Genomic DNA, 20,459 nt, shown 5'->3' on the forward strand with positions numbered 1-20,459 from the left:
GTAACAGAAAACTGTATGATTCTGGCATAAAAACAGACACATAGACCAATGGTAGGGAATAGAAGACACAGAGACAAACCCACACCGATACAGTCATCTGATCCTTGACAAAAGTGCCAAAACTATGCATTGAAAAAAACAAAACATTTTTAACAAATGGTGCAGGGAAATTTGGTTCTCGTATGCAGAAGAATGAAACTAGATCCTTATCTCTCACTCCACACAAAAACCAACTCAAAATGGATCAAAGACCTAGGAGTTAGACCTATAAACTATGCAATTTCTAGAAGAAAACACAGGGTTACCACTCTAAGCATATAGGCACTGGCAACAACTTTTTCAACAGGACCTCTAAAGTTTAGGAAATAATGCTGAGAGTTAATAAATGGGATGGCATCAAGTTAAAAAGCCTCTGCGCAGCAAAGGAAGCAATCAGGAATGTGAAGAGAGAACATACAAAATGGGAGAAAATCTTTGCTAACTACTCTTTTTACAGAGGATTAATATCCAGAATACATAGAGAGATCAAAAAAAAAAACTTAATACCAAAAAAACCCAAATAATAAATGGACAAATGAATTAACAGACACTTCCCAAAAGAAGAAATACAATTAGTCAATAAATACATGTAAAAAATGTTCAACATCACTAGCAATTAGGGAAATGCAAATCAAAACTACAATGAGGGCTGGGGATGTGGCTCAAGTGGTAGCGCGCTCGCCTGGCATGCGTGCGGCCCGGGTTCGATCCTCAGCACCACATACAAACAAAGATGTTGTGTCCGCCGAAAACTAAAAAAATAAAAAATAAAAAACTACAATGAGATTTCACCTCACCAGTCAGATTATCAGTCATCAAGAATACAATAATAAAAAAGAATAGAAATAATAATGAATAATGAGAGGATGTGAAGAAAAAGGAACTCTTTTACACTCTTGGTAGGACTGTAAAATTAGTACAACCATTATGGAGATCAGTATGGAGGTTCCTCAAAAGACCAGGAATGGAGCCACTATATGACCCATCTGTAAGAGTCCTTGGTATTTATCCTGAAGAATTAAAGTCATCATACTACAGTGGCACATGCATACCCATGTTTATGGCAGCACAATTCACAATAGCTAAACTATGTAACCAACCTAGGTATCCATTAATGGATAAATGAATATATACACCATGGAGTTTTACTCATCCATAAAGAAAGGGTCATATGTTGTCTCTCCTATGTGGATGCTACAGAGGAAAAAGGAAAAGAAAGATAGGGGACTAAAAATCAAAGGGAGATCAGTAGAGGAAAGGGATCAGGGGACAAAAGGAAAGGAGGGGGGGAAAGGACTGGGGTGTGATATTGGCCAAAGTATATTGTTATATTGTGTGCATGTACATATATATAACAACAAATTCCATCATTATGTATAACTATAATGCACCAATAAAAAATGTGGAAAGAGAAAAATAAAGCAGCCATGGGAATATAGAAAATCTGAGACAAAGGGAACAGTATGTGTAATGGCGCTTTTGTTTAATCAATTTGTTTACATTTCTTATTTCTAGTCTATATGCCAGAAACTAGTTTAGTGCTTTACAATTATTGACTCATTTAGTCCTTGGATCAATCCTAAGAGGTGGGTACTATTATCTCAATTTAGAAATGAGGAAACTAAAGCACAGGGGACATAAGTAATTTGACCAGAGTCCCAGAGATCCTGGGATGATGGCCAAGCCAGGATTTGAACCCAAGCAATCTAATTCCAGAGTCCTTGGTCTTTACCACTTTACTAGGCTGACTCTCCAATGACATCATCAAGTCCTATAGGTTCTTCTACAACATGTACAACTGAGAAAGCTACTGCCTGTGCCTATATACTAGAGTGTTGACCCTATGTCTTCCTCTAGGAGTTGCATAGTTTCTGATCTAACTTCTAGATCTTCAATCTATTTTGAGTTGATTTTTATGAAGAGATGGCTAAATCCAGCTCTTCCTTTATAATGTACTACCTCCATGTAGCCCATGCCAGCAAAAGATGGTATGCTCAATGTGTTTCTATAATCTCACATGATTTAGTGCAACAGTATCCTAATTTCTTTGCTTCCAATCTCTCAATTTTTGACTCACTTTCTACATTCCACCACTAAATTAATCCTTATAAAACAGAAAATTCAGTCCAGCATAGCAAGTGAGACCAAAGGTTTTAGTATGAGATAGACCACACTAAATCTATATAGCTCAAGTTTGAATATCCATTTTAACACTTATAAAATCCCATAGTATAACAAGAAAAAAATATCCATACTTAGGGCTCATAAGATTTTCTAAGAATCAAGCAAAATGATGTATGCAAGCACTTAATAAAGGACCTGGCACAGAGAAAGCGCAGTCAAATAAATGATCAAATATAATTTATTTTTAATATTAGCAAAATCACTACTTTCATCATTTCATTAACCAGCTCAAAAACATTCAATGAATAAATTCTTCATTACTAGAAAGACTAAATACTGACATTCTATAATCTCACATATAGACAACTACTCTCCAAACCTGTGGTACTAAAACTTAGATATGTGCAGAAATAACTGAGGAGCATGCGGTTAAAATTACAAATTCTTGGAGCCAAAATTCATAATGGCAAGGTAAGGCATAGGCATCTCCATTTTGAAAAAAAGTGATTTTTGATACAAGCGCTCTGTAAACCTTAATTTGCAAGTAAGTGTCATAACAAAGGTAAAGTTGTCTTAGTGTCTTTGGTGTTCATCCACACCTCTCCTCCTGCCACTCAGGTGTCTTTCAACAGCCCTGCACCTGTTCCACACACCTTCAACCCTGCTCACTTCCTCACAGCATGATCCTCTTTTTCCCTCTGTAATCCTAGAGCACTCACTTCACTACTCATTTAGAATTTAACTACCCTTCCTATATGCCTTGTCTGGCTGTCTAACCCTTATCAAACTTCTCAGGAGATCAATTACTTTCCCAAGTCAATTTTACCATCATGGGCCACAACTATACAGTGAAGCAAGAGATGGTATGCTCAATGTGTTCTACGTAATTTGTGAAATATTTACTATAAATATAAAATTAAATCTCTTCTTTTTTGTGTAGCGATTCACTATCTCCTAACCCAATATGCCTTAATGGGAAATAAACATTAGTGAATATGAAAATCCATAATAGCCAAATTCTGTCCTAACATCTTCAAAATAAGTAAACAACACCATAGTGCACTTTGTCCCATTCTAGTTTGAGAAAACATAAATCAAAAGCTATATTTGCTCCATAAAGAAACCATCAAATATTCCAAAATATCGCAAAACAATTTTCCTGTCTCCTAAAAAAGAAACAAATATGTATATACCCAATTTATGCTCAAAAGACTTTAACCCATTTTGTCCCAAGGTCCCAGATGTGGAACACCTATAAAAACTTAAATGGAACCAGGCGCAGTGGTACATACCTATAATCCCAGTGACTCAGGAGGCTGAGACCAGAGAATTGCAAGTTCAAAGGCAGCCTCAGCAATGGCGAGGCACTAAGCAACTCAGTGAGACCCTGTCTCTAAATAAAATACAAAATAGGGCTGGGGGTATGGCTCAGTGGTCCAGTGGCTGAGTTCACTCCCTGGTACTAAACAAACAAACTTAAATGGAGCAACCAGTATACCATTTATAACTTTGAAATAATATTTGAATATTGTGTTCACAGAATTGAAAACTTGGAATTTAAAGAGTTAAGGAGAAAAATCTAAGTTGAAATAGGAAACCAAAGTAATGGCCAATGGTCACTAGCCACAGGACATGTTGAATGCCATAGGCATCCTAAGTTCATCAAGTAATAGAATCTACTGAAAGGCTGCTATGTTTTAAGTGCTATAATAAGTACACTTGGGTATGCCACACCAGTAAATGAGAACAGTGAAAATTAAAAGACATGCCACAAAAATAAGATCAGGGCCTAGATATTTAGCTCAGGGGCAGAATGCTTGCTTAGCATGCCTAAGGTCCTAGGTTCAATATTCAGCACCGAAAAGAAAAAACATATATATGTAATCAGGGGAGGTGTGGAAGATGGAAAGGTGACAGAAGAGTGTAACCAAACCCACAAAGTTGAGGAGGCCCCAACCTAAGTGCTTGCAAAGAGGGACAGTAACAAGCAAGTAGATCAACACGTGGAATCCTGAGAAGGCTACAGACCAAGTCAAAGCACAAGAGAAAAGAGGCAAGGTACAGGGGGCCGTGTCCCCATCCCCAGGAGGAGCTGTTAAGTGCGCTTTCTGAACGAAGCTGGCTAGAAGGATCTGGGACTCCAGGGCCAAGGTTGGGAAGGTAAGGAGGTGGAGGATGAAACTACAAGAATGAAGATAACCTCAACTGGCTACACAGTTACACAGTGGGTTTCCCATGCTCTGAGGCAAGAGATTGGAGGATTCTTCTCAAGAGAAACTGAATGGGTCCCAAGGACATTTAGGATTCCTCCCTCCCATACTTAAAGCACTGCTTACCACCTTATGGCAATGCCCACCACTCAACAAAATCCACTTACACAAAAAGCTTCCAACCAATATGGGAGGTGGGGCTGGGGGGGGGGGCACATCTCAATCTCAAGAAAAGACAGGCAAAATCATTAATTTGTAATGAAAGCCTCCAACATGAAATACAGAAGCCAAAACAAACTGAAGAACGGGATCATAGAAAACAAGATTCTAAGACAAAATCAAAACCTAAAAGTAATATCCTTACAGAGAATAATAAAAACACCAACAGTAATAATAAAAAACATTATATAGCACCTACTATGTCCCCCAGGGACGACTCCCAGTGTCTCACACACACCGACTGATCCATCCTTCACCTCAATCCAGGAGGTGGTACTGTTATTCTCACTGCCTAGATCATGGGTCAGCAAATGATGACCCAAGGACCAAATCGAGCCTGCTGCCCAAAGACTGATTTTTATATTTTTAAATGGCTGAGGGGGGGAAAAAAAAAACAAATAATATTTTGTGACATGTAGAGATTAAAATTTCAGTGTCCATCTAGAAAGTCATATAACACAACCATGCTCCTTTGTTTACATACTGTCTGTAACTGTATTTCTGATGTGACAGCAGAGATGAGGAGTTGTTACAGAGACTATGTGTGGCATCCTCAGCTCTTTATACCACTACTCAGCAGACCACACTTCTCCATGACAAGTTACAACTCAACAATATTAGCCAGGCATGGTGGTACATGCCTATAATCCCAGCACTCAGGAGGTCAAGGCAGAAGAATTGAAAGTTTGAGGCCAGCCTTGGCAATTTGGCAAGACCCTTGTCTCAAAATTTTAGAAAGGTGCTCGGGGTATAGCTCAGTGGTGGAGCACTTGCCTAGTATGTGCAAGGCCTGGGTTCAATCTCCAGTACAGCAAAAATAAGTGTAATAACAACAACTCAACAGTATTTCAAGTGTCATGCATATTGCCATACTATGATTATTTTTTATTAGTGAGTATAATCATGTCAACACACAAAAAAGTAAACTCTGATGCCATACATTCAACTTACAGTTAAGTATAGCTTTCTTAATCTAATTAGACATCCAGCACCATAGCTGTGCTAAAGAATACTACATAGGAAACATTAGCCAACTAAGCATCTGTCACAATATCCTGAGTTGCCCAACCACACCACTCACTCCCAACACATGAGAGCAATGACCAGGAGAATGGGAAAATGTAACACAAGGTAAATCATCACAACAGAATGTCTTCCCAAAAATAAAAAATTACTATGAGGCTACAGCCAAAGCACATTTCCAAATGGCTAATTTGTTAATCAAGTAAACAAAGACATTTATCAATAGTGAGTTAAATTGTATTAGATTACAGCAGCCAAAGAAATGTGTACAGAGAAAACAAACATCTTTAACATCTGAATCCTTCAGTGAAAAGTTACTCAAGTTACAGTCCATATGGAATGATTACAACCATGAATATTTTCAAAACTAATTTTAAAAATATTAACTCAGGAGAATCTAAAGCAGAACCTGCTAAGATGTGTAATAATCGATGGTGGTGAAAAAACCTATGGAGCAAAAAAGGCTTAGCCTAACAAATTTTACAACCCCTATAAACTGCAAGGTGTGTGGGAAAAAATAATAATAATAATAAAGTGTGTGGAAATGAATTTTTGCTGCAGACTTGATAGTAATTCTTAATGAATTCAAACTAAAATCAGAAGACCACATTGCTTATTTATAAAACCTCTTGAAGTCACTTCAAGAACAACCAACATTGCTTGAATCATAAGTAACATTAAGTTGTTTTATATGCTTCCTATACTGTCTAAAACTAAAACAAGAGGGGTTGGGTTTATGGCTTAATGGTAGAGCACTTGCCTAGCACATGTGAGGAACTGGGTTCAATTCTTGGCACCATAAAAATAAATTAATTAATTAAAGATATTGTGTTCATCTACAAATAAAAATATTTAAAAGAAAAAAAAACAATTATAGGCACATGCCTATAATCCCAGCAGCTTGGAAAGCTGAGGCAGGAGGACAGCAGGTTTGAAGCCAGCCTCTGCAATTTAGCGAGGCTGTAAACAATCTATTCTCAAAAATAGATATGGCTGGGGATATGGCTCCTGGCTAAACACCCCCAGGTTCAGTCTTTGTATTGAATAAATAAATAAATAACAAGAAGCCAGGCACAATGGCATACACCTGTAATCTCAGCAGCTCAGGAAGCTAAAGCAAGAGGACCCAAGTTCAAAGCCAGCTTTAGCAACTCAGTGAAACTCTTGCCTCTAAATAAAAACATTAAAAAGGACTAGGGATGTGGTTCAGTGGTCAAATACCCCTGGATTCCCTCCATGGTACCAGAAATAAAAAATAAAAACAAAAATGAGGTCTCCATTCCCACACAAATATACAGCAAATACATTCTCCAAAATCAAAGTACATTTCCAATAGCATTTTCCAGACCTCAATTCAAGTACAAAAAGAAATTTCCACATTTCAGAAACCATTTAGCTATGTAATGAGGAACTTCCACCTAACCCTCAATTGTTAGTGATCAGTCTGTGGTGTGATGATATGCTAAAAGACAATTCTGTAAATACCTTCCAAGCAATGAATATGCCCTATTAAAACCATATGTTCAGGGCTGCAGTTGTGGCTTAGTGGGGGAACACTTGCTTAGCATGTATGAGGCCCTGGGTTTCATTCTCAGCATGACATAAAATTAAAAGGCAACAGTCCTCTCTAGCTCTAACCATTATCCACTATCATATGTGAAAGATGGCATTCTTGTTGCATTTGCAGAAGCAAAAAAAACCTCCTACTTTCTTAAGCCTCAGCAAACTATTCCAAAACACATTGTGGTAGGCAGAAAAACAAATCCAAAGTTGTCCACTTCTTAATCTATGGAACCTATGATTGTTACTTGCAAAGGGACCTTTCAGGTGTAATTAAATAGAGGATTTTTACATGGGAAGATTATCCTGGAGTATCCAAATAGGTCTAATCCCATCACCTAGGTCCTTAAAAGCAGAAAATTTTCCCCAGCTGTCGTCAGACAAGTGTTGACAGAAAAATGATCAGAAAGATGAATCACTGGTGTCTTAGAAGATGGAGAAAGACAGGGGGACATAAACCAAGGAAAGTGACAGCCTCTAGAAGCTGGATGAGGCAAGGAAATTAATTCTCCCCTAGAAACTTCCAGAAAGGAACAAAGTCTTGTTGACACACTGATTTTAACCCACTGAGACTCATTTTAGACTTCTATAGATGTATAAAATAATACAACTGTGTTATTTCAAGCACTAAATGTGTGGTGATACATTATCAGCCATAGAAAACTATTAAACCCACAGTAAATGACTTTTCACAATATATAAAAATATCAAAGCATAATCAAATTGCCCAAATATTTAGAGCACAATAAGAGTTAGTTGTGCATATTGCAATATATTTCACTTCTATTTCTCTCCTGCCATCACAAAATTCCATTCAGTAAAAAGCCAGCAACACCTGTAATCCTAGTGACTTAGGAGGCTGAGGCAGGTAGATCACAGACTTAAGGTCAGACTCAGCAACTCAGCAAGACCCTGCCTCAAAATAAAAAATTTAAAAAAGGTCTGGGGATAGTAGTTCAGTGGTAAAACACATCTGGGTTCAATTCCCAGTACCAGAAAAAAAAGAAAGAAAAAAAAATGGCCAGGGCAGTGGGGAGCTAGCAAATGTGTCTTCAAACATTTTTTGCACTGAATGAGCCACTTTATTTTTTTAAATGGAACAGTTAGGACAGCAGGATCTACTGGAAAAATCAAGAGACAGTTACACTATATTCTTCAGAGTCAAACATAAAAGTATTTGCACTGTTTTCCCCCCTTGTATCAAATGGATACCACATTTAAAAAAAAAAAAAGTCCTGCTGGGTGTACTGGCATATACCTGAAATCCCAGTTACTTGGGAGGCTAAGCAGAAAGATCACAAGTTCCAGAGCCTGGGTAACTTAGCAATACCCTATCTCAAAAAATATAAAGGGCTGTGGATATGATTCACTGCTAGAATACCTCTGGGTTCAACCCCAAGTACAGGGAGGGGGGAGGAACCTTTCTAGATGATATTAAGACTTATTATTAAATTTTGCATGACAAGGATATTATGAGCATATTAAAAGGAGAGTGTGATCTATAAATATTTTATACTGAAATATTTACAGATGAGATGGTATGCCTAAGATCCCCTTTAAAATAATTCGGAGTTGGGGGATAGGAATGAATAGGAATATAGCTGAAACTAAATTGGCAGGAGTAAATCACTGTGGGAGCTGGGGAATGGGTACATGGGAATGTAATATATTATTTCACTGTTTGTTTTTTATATTTTTCTTTTTTCAGGGCCTCATACATGCTCAGCAAGTTCTGTACCACTGAGCTACACTTCCAACCCATTTGAACTTTTCTTTATTTAAGAGGTACTAAAACAAACCTTGACCTATCATAACAATACAGACTTCTTAATAGTTGAATTGCCATCTTATTAACATTGCCTGACCTCAATTCCCTATCACTTTCCATTGATAGTTTTATCCAGTATTCCTTAATCTCAACTCAATTTGCCCTATTTAGTAATCTTATAAGCACAAGCAAGTCACCTCTAAAAAATTGGTTCTTCAACTGCACAATGGGAATATTCATACTTACTCAGACTATCTCTGAGTTGCCAAGAGGATTAGCCAAGATAAAAACTCCAAAGCAGGGGCTGGGGCGGTAGCTCAGCGGTAGTGCACTTTCCTATCATGTGTGAGGCACTAAGTTCGATTCTCAGCACCACATATAAATTAAAAAAATAAAGGTCTATTAAAAACTAAAAATTAAAATTAAAAAAACTCCAAAGTAGGATAATCGTTCTAGAAATCCATAGATTCTTAAATTTCATCTTCAGCAGCCCATTCACCTGTTTCTATAGAATTTCTTCCTTCCACCTACAATTCTCCAGAGCCCAAGCACCTGGGTTTCTCGGGCAAAATTACACTCCTCTCCACTGTCTCCACCCCTGTTTTCATATCTTACAGCCCACCTCTTTCTCTCCACAGGACCTTTGACCAGTCTCCACTATCCCCTTTCAAAGATTCCCACTCCATCTGCCCCTAGTCGATCTTTCTGGGGCTCCTATGCTAGCCGTATTACTGTACCACCCTTTGAAGTACTTTGATTAGCTTTATCACCCCAGTAGCCTCAAATCCCACTATTGCCGCCCCCTTTCAACAAACACCTACCTTTTCACTCTTCAATTAAAACACAATTGATCCTCCTGGGGTTGTGGCTCAGCGGAGAGTGCTCGCCTAGTATGTGCAAGGCCCTGGGTTTGATCTTCAGCACCACATAAAAATAAATAAATAAAACAAAGATACTGTGTCCACGTACAACTGAAATATAAATATTTAAAAAAAAAAATTGCTGCCGGCACGGTGCCCCTGGCCTCTAATACCAACAGTTTGGGAGGCCGAGGCAGGAGGTTCTCGGGCTCAAAGCCAGCCTCAGCATTTAGCGAGGCCCCCAAGGAACTTAGCGAGACCCCATCTCAAAATAAAAATAATAAAAAGGATTGGGTTTGTGGCTCAGTGGTTAAGCGTCTTGGGTTCAAACCCTGATATAAATAACAACAACAACAACTTCTCAGACAACTACACTGAGACAGAAAAGACTGAGAGTGGAGGGGGCGGAGAGATGAGTGGCTGCTAATAGGTTGGGGCTTCTTAGGGGGTGAGAAAAATGTCCTGGAATTAGTGGTAAGGTTGTACAACTATGGGAATCTGCCAAAAGCCACCAAGCTGTACTTTAGTTATACTTTTAAAGGGCGAATTTTTATTATATCTCAATAAAAATGTATGTGTCAAAACACACACACACACACACACACACACACACACTACTGCTCACCCTGCCCATCTCCGGAAGCATCGAGCTGCCCTGCGGTGTCCCCAATTCCCAGTCCAGACGGACCGAGGCCCCTCACACTCTCGCCTCACACACCCCCTCGGGCCCGCAGGGGAGGCGGAAGCCAGGCCCCGATCCCGCGGCTCGGCACAGCCCTGGGGGTGGCCCAGTCCCCTCCAGCAGAGGAATGTCCCTTCTCCCTGGGGTGGCGGAGCTGCCACTCACCGCCAGACGCGGGCCTGGAAGGAGAGGTGTCCGGAACCCGCTCTGACCAGAGGCGGGGGCCGAGCTGCCGGGGTCCGCGCTGCCGGGGGCGGCGCCACAGCCCACCTGTCTCAGTCTGCTGGAGCTCCGCTTCCAAACCCACGGACGGAGGGCGGGCTGCAAGAGGGCGTCAGAGAAGCGCGGTCCCGCCGCAGCACGGGTGGCGCACCACGGCTCAGGCCTCCATGTTTCCACGTCTTTGCGGCTCCGGGCCGGGCTCCGGATGTGAATGGGCTCCGACTAAGCCTCCAACCACGGCCGCGTCGGTGCGGAGGCCGGGGGGCGGGGGAGAGAAGAGGGAAGCGGCCGAGAACGCGGCGAGGTACCGAACAGCCGGGCGCGCGCCGGCGGGCGGTCCTATGGCGCGCGGCGCGCGGGCTTCTGGGAAATGTAGTCCTACGGGCGTGGCTCGTGTCCCCGCGTCTCCCCGGCAACTGCCCAGCCACGTGGCAGAGTCTAAAAGCCGGAAAACTCTTGGCTCCTGATGCCTTAACTGTATTCAGGCTCAGGCTCCTGTTAATTCCAACAGGACAACCAATCCCAATGTCAAAATAGTTTCTTGGGAGGTTCTGAGGAATCAAGCCATGGAAAAACAACTTGATGGAAGTAACTGTAAGATCTAAACCTACCTGCGGTATTATCAGGACGCGTCACACAGGAAGGAAAATCAATATGGTGTAGTGCCAAAAGTACAGAAGTTGAAGTCAAATGAGCTGAAGTTACCATATTGACGTTCTTCAGCAATTACTTTTCCTCTCCTAGACAGTTTCCCCATCTAAAATATAAACATGAGGATTATTGACATTACAATAATAATTAACCATTCACATTGAGTTATTTTCTGCTATGCACTGATATTTCTCCACATAACCCTATGAAACCACCCTCATTTCCATTACGTAGTCAATATGTTCTCTGTAAAATACTGCACAGATACTTGATATCCTTTTCCAAATCTACTTCGAGTAAATTCCCTGAGTCTGCAGAAGAACAGGAAAATATACATAAACACAAGATATCTGGGTGCCTAGCTTAAAAGAGGTGGATACTAATGTGCAGCCATTGGAAAGAATACTATGGATGAATATTTATTTGAAAGCATTCAATATATACTAAGTGGAAACAGTATTCATAGTATTATCTGATTTTTGTAAATTAATTATATTTATAATACCTATTACATGCTCCCATATAATATAACAATATGCAATTTGGGATCATGATTGTATGATTGTGTGATTAAAATTACTTTTTCCCTAAATGTTGTCTAATTTTTCTGCAATATATATTAATTACACATATAATATCATTTTTAAATTATAGCAAAAAGAGAAGTAGTCACCAAATCCAAACTCAAAAGTATTTTGTACTTTTGCCTGCCCGCACTTTTCCTCCAAATTGACCTAGAAACAATTATGAACCTCCCTTTTGAACTGGTGTTATGGACCAAGATGCAACATATTCTACTTTAAAGTGATCCTAATAGAGAAATTTAACATTCACTATTTTGTATTTTTTGGATGGTATGTTAGTCAACTTCTGGTTGCTGCAGCAAGATACTCAAGATAAACAACTTCAAAGAAGTAAATATTTGGGGCCATGGTTTCAGAGGTTTCAATCCATGGTCACTTGACCCTATAACTTTCTGCCTGTGATGACAGGCAGATTAGGGATGTTACTCACCCATGAGGGCTGGAAAGCAAAAAACAGGGGGAAGGGGTCAAAATATCCCCTTCAAGGGCACACCCCCTGTGACCTCATTTCCTTCCAAAGAGCCCCATCTCCATCATGTCCCCACAGTGCCACAGGCTGGGGACCATGGGTCTTTGGGGAACATAAGAACTTGAATAAATGGCTTGAAATTTAAGAGAATCTATCCATTGTTCCCAGGCAATTCTCAAAATGTTGCAAGGCAAACTTCCCAAGTCAGAGGGTAAGATTGGGAATGGTTTTAACAACATAGGAAGCCTGGATTGGGGTAACAGTGCTTCAGTAACTTTAGTGTACATATAAAATGCCAAGTCTTATCTTTGGTCACTAATTTTCAATAATACCTGCAGAAATAATCATGATACTTTGACTTCTTCAGTGTCTAGTACTAACAGACACACCAACAGGAAAGTCATACAAATACATGTAGTTTCTTGGGCATGCAGAGACTATCTCCAGGTAATAAAGAAACTGGCCACCTTGACAGTCTCCTAGGAGGGAAACTGGGTGCTTGGGAACCATGGGAGAAGGAGAAATCTTGTTCTCCTTACATTTCCATCTTATGAACTTTGAACTTGGTACCTAGTAAAATTATCACCTATACACACACACACACACACACAAAAAAAAAAAAAAAAAAAAAGTCGGGTGCAGTGGCACATACCTGAATTCCAGCAGCTCTGGAGGCTGAGGCAGGAAGATCATACATTCAAAGCCAGTGTCACTGTTGTAGGGGACAGACAAGGCAAGGCACCGAAGATAGCAGGAAACAATTTTATTTGGCTATACCCAGGTTCCGAGGGCATAGCTTTTGCTGTAATCAATTAATCCCCTGAACCCCAAGTTCAGGTAGTTTCAGAACTGTATACATGTTAGGGGAGGGGCTCAGAAGTTCACAGTCTGCAGAAGTTCACATAAAAGCAGCTTTTTCTTTCACTGTTCTGGGCAAGTTAACCCTTTAAGGACCAACACCTGAGAAGGGGAGAGTTTCTTCTCCCTTTTCTTTCCTCCCGCTGCCAGCTGTTACCATGGAGCCCAATTGGTAACTTCTCTTAGAAATGTAGACATCTCTGTGAAGCTCCAGTTCAAGGCCTTGTTAAAGGATCCTTTTTTTTTTTAAATCTCATTTTGCACTTGCAAACACACTTCTACAAACTATTATACTGGATAAATGTTGTGAAAAACTAGTAAAGGGGCATACAGCACCTGGAGTGCCAATTTCTTCCAGGCCAGTGGCCAAGTAAAATAGAGCAATGGGAAATAGGAAGTTTACCTACATTGAACACTTTTTGTAGAGACTCTTGCTGATAGTTCTAAAATCAGTTCTGATGAAGATTTCTAGAGAAGCTTAGATAAGACCTTCTGCCAAGGGGGAGGTCCCACTACATCAAAAATGAGGTGCTAAACAACTCAGTGAGACCCTGTCTCTAAATAAAATACAAAATAGGGCTGGGGAGGTGGATTAGTGGTCGAGTGCCCCGGAGTTCAATCCCTGGTTACCACCCCCGCCCCCCCGGCCAAAAAATAGTACAATTTAAGGTTTTTAAATTCTGCAGACTGAAAACTCAAAAACAGAAAAACAAAAAATAGATAGCATGTGGTTCAAGTTCAAAAGGGCCTGGAAGTTATTAGATGACTGAATTCAGTAAGTAGGATAGGCAGCTGAAAGAATTCACTCATATTCTGGGAAGGTCAATTTAGATGTAATATAGTAAAAGAGAAAGAGTAGCAGCAGCTATTTATTCATTTGTTACTTTGTTTATACCTTTCTTTCTAAACTACTTAAGATGACTTGAGAATTATGTACAAAATTGCAACATTAAAAACAAAAGGAAAATACAAATAAATAAATAAATAAAAACAAAAGGAAAAGAAGTAGTGGGGGAGACACAAATTAGAGACACTTGAGTAAACTACCTATCCTTCAAAACCTTCTCAGCTAAACTTTTCCTAACTATTGGTTAGCAAGGTTTGGAGTGCAACTTTACTGTATTGCAAGTTAAATATACACATTGGAAGCTGATCATGGTGGCTTATGCCTGTAATCCCAGCCATTTGAGAGGCTGAGGCAGGAGGATCACAAGTTCAAAGCCAGCCTCAGCAATTTGGTAAGCCCCTGAGCAATTTAGTGAGATCCCATCTCAAAATAAACCCTACAAAGGGCTAGGGATGTGGCTCAGTGGTTAAGCCACTCTAAATTCAATCTCTGGTACTGAAAAAAAAAAAAAATCAAACAAACCCCACACACATTGGAGCTGGAGGGAGCTGAATTTCTTTTTAGAAGGTAAAGAGCCAAAAAATGACCTATAACTAAGAAGATACTCCACAAGCAGCACCAAAACTGCCCCCAAGTTATTGTCTCAAGTCTGTTCCAAAAATAGTGCTCAGGTTTTCACTTCCCTGAGAAAGAAGAACAGACTTTGGAGCCAGACAGATCTGGGTTGAGTTTAGGTTCCATAATTTATGTGCGGAATGACTTTAGGCAAGCCGCTTCAACTCTCTGTGCCTCCATTTTCTCCTGAAAGGTAGTAGGAAGAGTAAGGACAATGTAGGGAATGTGAGCAGTTAAACAATCTCATCATTTTAGAGATGAGGAATTGAATCCTAGGGACATGAAAAGACCCCGACAAGAACACCCAGCCAGTAAGTTGAGTAAACAACTGGGCAGACTCCTGAACTAGCATTGCAGAAGCTCTGCCTGATGCTATGGTAGTGAGTTTCCTGCAAAGCCAACTGTTAGCAGCCAGGGTCAAATGTGGCTGCAGATAGTTTGCTCAAAAGGCAGTGATTCCTCTAGCTACTCAGGAGGCAGAGGCAGGAAGATCTCCAAGTTCAAGGTCAGTCTGGGCAACTTAAAGAGACTCTGTCTCAAATTTTAAAACAATGAACAAATTAAAATTAAAACCCCCCAGTACCAAAAAATAAATAAATAAACAAACAAACTCTTTAGACAGTAGGGTCCTTGATAGGTGGTGACATGAGATTCAGATCCACAGTAGGTTCTCAAGTGTGATGTTGGAGTATATAGGTTTTTGGGTTCTGTCCACCGGTTCTGGCTCATAATTCCCTCCCCCAAATAAGACATAACTAGAATTTCTCTCCCCCAGGATGGGTCAGAGAAAATATCTTCCCCCACCTTTCTATCTTGGAGCTGGCCACAAAGAAATTCTTTGACTTATCCAAGTACAGAGACACATGCCTGTATTCCCAGGGACTCAGGAGGCTGAGGCAGGAGGATCTCAAGTTCAAGGCCAGCCTCAGCAACTTAGCAAGGCCCTAGGCAGCTTAACAAGACCCTATCTCAAAAATTAAAATATTCTCTGACTTACATCGTCAACAGCAGGTCACTAGACCCTCCTCATTCCAGAGGGGTCCTGCTCTGAACCCTGGAAGGGCAGCTGCCCAGAAAGGCCAAGAAGAATCTGGACAGGCTGTTTGCCCACATAGGCTATGAGCATTCACTCATAATGCCCATTTTGTCCAATCACATTTTGACACCATGTTTCAAGCATATGTATGTAATGAAGCCTTCATAAAAATCCCCAAAGACAGGATTTGGAGATGTTCTGGATAGCCGAATATATGGAGATTCCTGGGATTCCAACCAGAAAGGGCATGGAAGCTCCATGCCCCTTCTTTGTACTTCACCCTATTCACTTCTTCATCTATATCCATTATATATCCCCTTTCAATTATAATCCTTTATAATAGTCCAGTATAAGTGTTTCCCTGAGTTCTGCGAGCCACTTGGGCAAGGGGTGAGAACCTGATTTATAGCCAATTGATCAGAAGCACAGGTAAAACAACTTGGGGCTTGTAACTGGCATCTCAAGAGGGGGTAGTTGGGGGAACTGAGCCCCCAACCTGCAGGAACCAAAGCCATCTCCAGGTAGATTGAATTAGAGGACACCCAGCTGGTGTCTACTGCTGCAGAATTACATGCTTAGTGTATCGTAGAAGCAACCTATCATATGAGAAAGTCTGAGTTTTTCTTTGGGGTTTTATTTCTCCAGCACATCTGGTAATTAAAGGATTAGAATCATTAGGAAAGTGGTAAGCAGACTTTTTAGTTTTTTTTTTTTGTTGTTGTTGTTGTTGTTTTAGTTATAGGTGGATACAATACCTTTATTTTACTTATGTGGTGCTGAGGATGGAACCCAGTGCCTCACACATGGTAGGGAAGCGCTCCACCTCTGAGCTACAACCCCAGTCAGGCAAGCAGACTTCTAAGAGGCTTCCCTAGATTTCTGGTCCCTGGTAGAAACCACACATCATCTCCCAAACATCAACTAAATATTAGTTTGGTGCTGCTGTGAAAGAATTTTGAAGATTGATTTCAAATTAGTTGACCTTACATATGCAGGCCTGACCTAGTCATAGGAGCCCTTCGAATGCAGATTTCCTGACTAGTCCCAGAGGATCAGAAGGGCAGGAAGAAAGTGAACCCCAGTGTGGTGAGTGCACTGTGGGACTCTGTGCAACGGAACTGGGAGTGGCCTCCGAGAGCTGAGGCCCCAGCTACCTGGAAGGAAACCCGGGACTGCAGTCACACAAGCAGCAAGTTTGGAAGAGAACCATGGGCCTTCCTGAGAACCACAGACCTGGCCAACATCCTGATTTTGGTCTGGCGAAACCCTAAGCAAAGAAACCAGTTATGCCATGAGGACGTCTGACCCAGAAAACCTGTGAGATAATACATTCATGTTGTCTTAAGCCCCCAAGTTTGTGGTAATTTGTAATATAGCACTAGAAAAACAAATACACCAGTGAAATATGAAATAGCATCTGCCAAACTGCCAAGTCAGAAGCAGAACCCCGTGTATGGTTGTATATGTAATGCACCGACCTAAGGGAATCATTTACATGGTTGTCAATGTGCCTTCTGAAATTGCCCAGTGCACACTTGGCACAACTGTACCCAGCAGTCCTGCAGGAGACTCCACTCTTGCCCTATCCCAGCACCTGAGCCACCTCTTTTGTCCTTGGTGAAAATGAGAGGATTGGGTTAGATGTGCCCTAAGGGCCAGACAAGCTCAACTCTTGGGAGTCTTTGGTATATTTTGTGAATACTTTACCACACACTGGCCCTTCACAGTTCGTCCGCAGTTTTTTTTTTTTTTAACATTGATTTTTTAGTTGTAGTTGGACACAATACCTTTATTTATTTTTACATGGTGCTGAGGATTGAACCCAGGGCCTCGCATGTTAGGCAACCACTCTACCGCTGAGCCAGAACCCCAGCCCTCCCATCTGCAATTCTTGACACTCTCAATTCCAACCTCTCCCTTCACTTGAAAAATCTGAAATTTCTTTCCCTTTCAATTAAAAAGGTCTCTCTGAAGAGAATGGAACCTCAGCTTGGCCCGGGTGGGTTCTTGACTTTCAACACTGAGATTTCAGGAGGGAAGGTACAAGCAAAGATTTATTTACGCATAGCAAAAATGTACACACCCAAAGGCAGGGCATGGATACACCCTTCCTCAAAGAGAAAACCAGGACATGCCCAGGTTGGGCCCTGATTACCATAATTTTTTTTCTGGAAAGAAATGTGCAAGTTCTCGATCTTCTTTGAAAGTAAATTTCCATAAATGTGGGGACAAGTTCACGGAGTACTGCATACATGGCATGTTATGGGCATCATGAGTGGCAAAACACTCAGCCTTGCTAGGCTTGTGTGGGGCAAACTGCATCCCTGTAGGCACAGCCCTGGGAGTGAAGCCTTTGGAGCAAGTTCCTGTGCTTGCTCCAAAGCCCACTCCTTGATTGGTCGCTGCAAGGACAGTTAGCAGAAACTGCATTGGTGGCTGCCTGTAATCTGCTTAGCTACTGCCTGAGTATATATACATGGTAACTGTGCAATAAAATGAGACCAGCTTCCTGCTTGGTCTCCAGAGGTCTTGTTTAGCAACTCCGCAGCCACACTCTCCTCTACCCTGTTCCGTAGACCTCCTCGCTGGACGAGACACAGCCTACGCACATGAAAATCATTCTGTACTTGGGGTTCAGAATGTTGTTCTTTGGCCAAACGGTCTAGCCATCAATCATTTGTAGGCCCATTGTATAAGTCTTTGAATCTATGAAATTTAAATTAATCATGTTTTTGTTCTTATTGATCTGTTACAAACACACCACAGAGGTTTTGTTTATCCAACAAAAGTTCCAGGTCTCCATCTACTAAGGGTCTCTTTTTCTTTCTTCCTGAGACCCCATCTATCTCTTGTCTAACTTTGGGCCATCTTCTTTCTCTTCTTGTTACTTGTGGTAACTTCATAAGAAAGTCTGCCTGTAGTTTGTGCTTCTTCTTTAAAGCAGAAGTCCACATCAACAATTAATAGCTTTGAGGATGGAACAAATCAGAAGCTCCCTGGGGAAATCATAAAGAACCTTCCCTCCCCCACTTCCACTGTGATTTGAGTGAACTCAAAAGACGTTTAACTTTATGGGGTTCAGGAGACTTGACATCAGTGGTTAAAAGTTCCTTTCAATAGAATCCACCTAAGAGGGCAACAAGCCAGTGGACAGTAATTTTGAGAAAATGCTGACTTACCCATGTTTCCTAGGAAGGTAGCTAGCTAAGCAATGAAAAAAAGGTGACAAAACCCAGGAGTCTTTCAGGTGAATCTTGAATAATTATGTAAGAAAATGAGTTTGTCTCACAAAGAGACAAAAATTTTAGCTAGAATTTACCAGGACAAAAGTAAATTATTGAAAAGTAGGTAAATTAAAGCATCATGCTGCAAGGTAAGCAAAATTAGAACTTTAAAACAAGCTCACAGGGGCTGAGGCTATGGCTCAGTGGTAGAGTGCTTTTCTAGCATGTGTGAGGCACTGGGTTCAATTCTCAGCACCACATATAAGTAAATGGATAAAATAAAGGTCTATACATCTAAAAAATTAAAAATAAAATAAAAATAAATAAATAAAACAAGTTCACAAATACTGATCAGTTCAAACTCATGCTCTCCATTTTTGCTCAATTATTCCCAATAGGTATTACTAGCAAATATGTATTACAAGCTGTGACGGCTCCTTAGTGTAAGTTAAGGAGAAGACCTTAATCAGGCATGGCAGTACATGCCTGTAGTCCCTGCCACCTGGTAGGAGATCCAGAGATCACTCAAGCCCAGGAGTTCAGGACCCAGTTTTTTTTGGGGAAAAACAAAACAAAATCTTAAAAACATAGACTTGCCACTTAATATACCTTAACTCTATGATCCTGTTTTGACCACTTCAGAGTTTCACAAATATCCAATACCTTCATGTATGTGATATACCCTTACACAGTGCCAGGCACAATGTGTTTAATAAATGGTAGCTCTTAGTAGGACAGCAGCCCTCAGGTATAAGTTGTCCAACAGGACTGATACTTTGGGGAAGGGTGAACTGGTGTGATACTGGGTAGCAGCTACCAAACCTAGTAAAAGGACAGATGAAGAAAGCATTTCTCAATCAGCCATAAAAGTGAAGAAAAATGGTCCAGCATAGTGGCACATACCTGTAATCCCAGTGGCTCAGGAGGCTCTAAGAAACTTAGTGAGACTGTCTCAAAATAAAATACTATTATCTTATATTCTTATGTTGTCTTATTCTTTTTTTTATTAAAATGTCTTTTATGAAACATTGGTAATAAATGAGAGATTTTTTCCTTTGCAGTACTGGGAAATGAACTCAGAGGTGCTTTATCACTGAATCTTTGTTATTTTTTCTTTTAAGACAGGGTCTTGCTAAGTTGCCAAGAGTGGCCTTAAACATAAAATTGACCTGTCTCAGTCTCCCAGACTGCTGGGATTACAGGCATGTGTCTGGTTGGTTGAGGCAGAAAAGTTGAGACCTGCTGATTTATATCAAATGAAGTCCAGGGTGTTTCCATAGGTTAATAGGCACATAGCTTAATATAACCTTGGTTAAGACCCAGGACTTCACTGAGGACCCAAGGGCAAGAGTGCCTTTTAATTCTTCCGTTTTCAAGGAAATAAATATAAAGATATACCTCATGATCTTTGAATATTTACAGATCCCTAAACTGAACTAAAAAAGCCCAGGATGAAACAGTAAGCCCC

At 40.6% G+C, this 20,459-nt stretch overlaps 1 protein-coding gene across 10 annotated transcripts in view; it reads right to left on the minus strand.

The window, feature by feature from the left end:
* Window positions 1-11,041, minus strand: part of Dym (dymeclin) — a 357,093-nt gene extending 346,052 nt beyond the window's left edge. For 2 of the 10 annotated variants that reach the window (XM_058573871.1, XM_046428281.2), the window contains exons 1-2: window positions 10,651-11,037; window positions 9,765-9,858 (exon numbers count right to left, since the gene is read on the minus strand). The gene's annotated coding sequence lies outside the window, so the exon portion shown is untranslated. Of the gene's footprint in view, window positions 1-9,189; window positions 9,309-9,764; window positions 9,859-10,650 lie in introns of those variants that run through there. The other 8 variants (XM_046428286.2, XM_058573872.1, XM_058573867.1 and 5 more) reach the window with 8 other exon arrangements.
* Between the last annotated feature and the right edge of the window lie 9,418 nt (window positions 11,042-20,459).

This window comes from Marmota monax, unplaced genomic scaffold, assembly GCF_021218885.2.
Source record: "Marmota monax isolate L192 unplaced genomic scaffold, Marmota_monax_Labrador192_F-V1.1 WCK01_AAM20220418_F8-fsc00031, whole genome shotgun sequence".
In the NCBI taxonomy this organism is placed as follows: Eukaryota; Metazoa; Chordata; class Mammalia; order Rodentia; family Sciuridae; genus Marmota; species Marmota monax.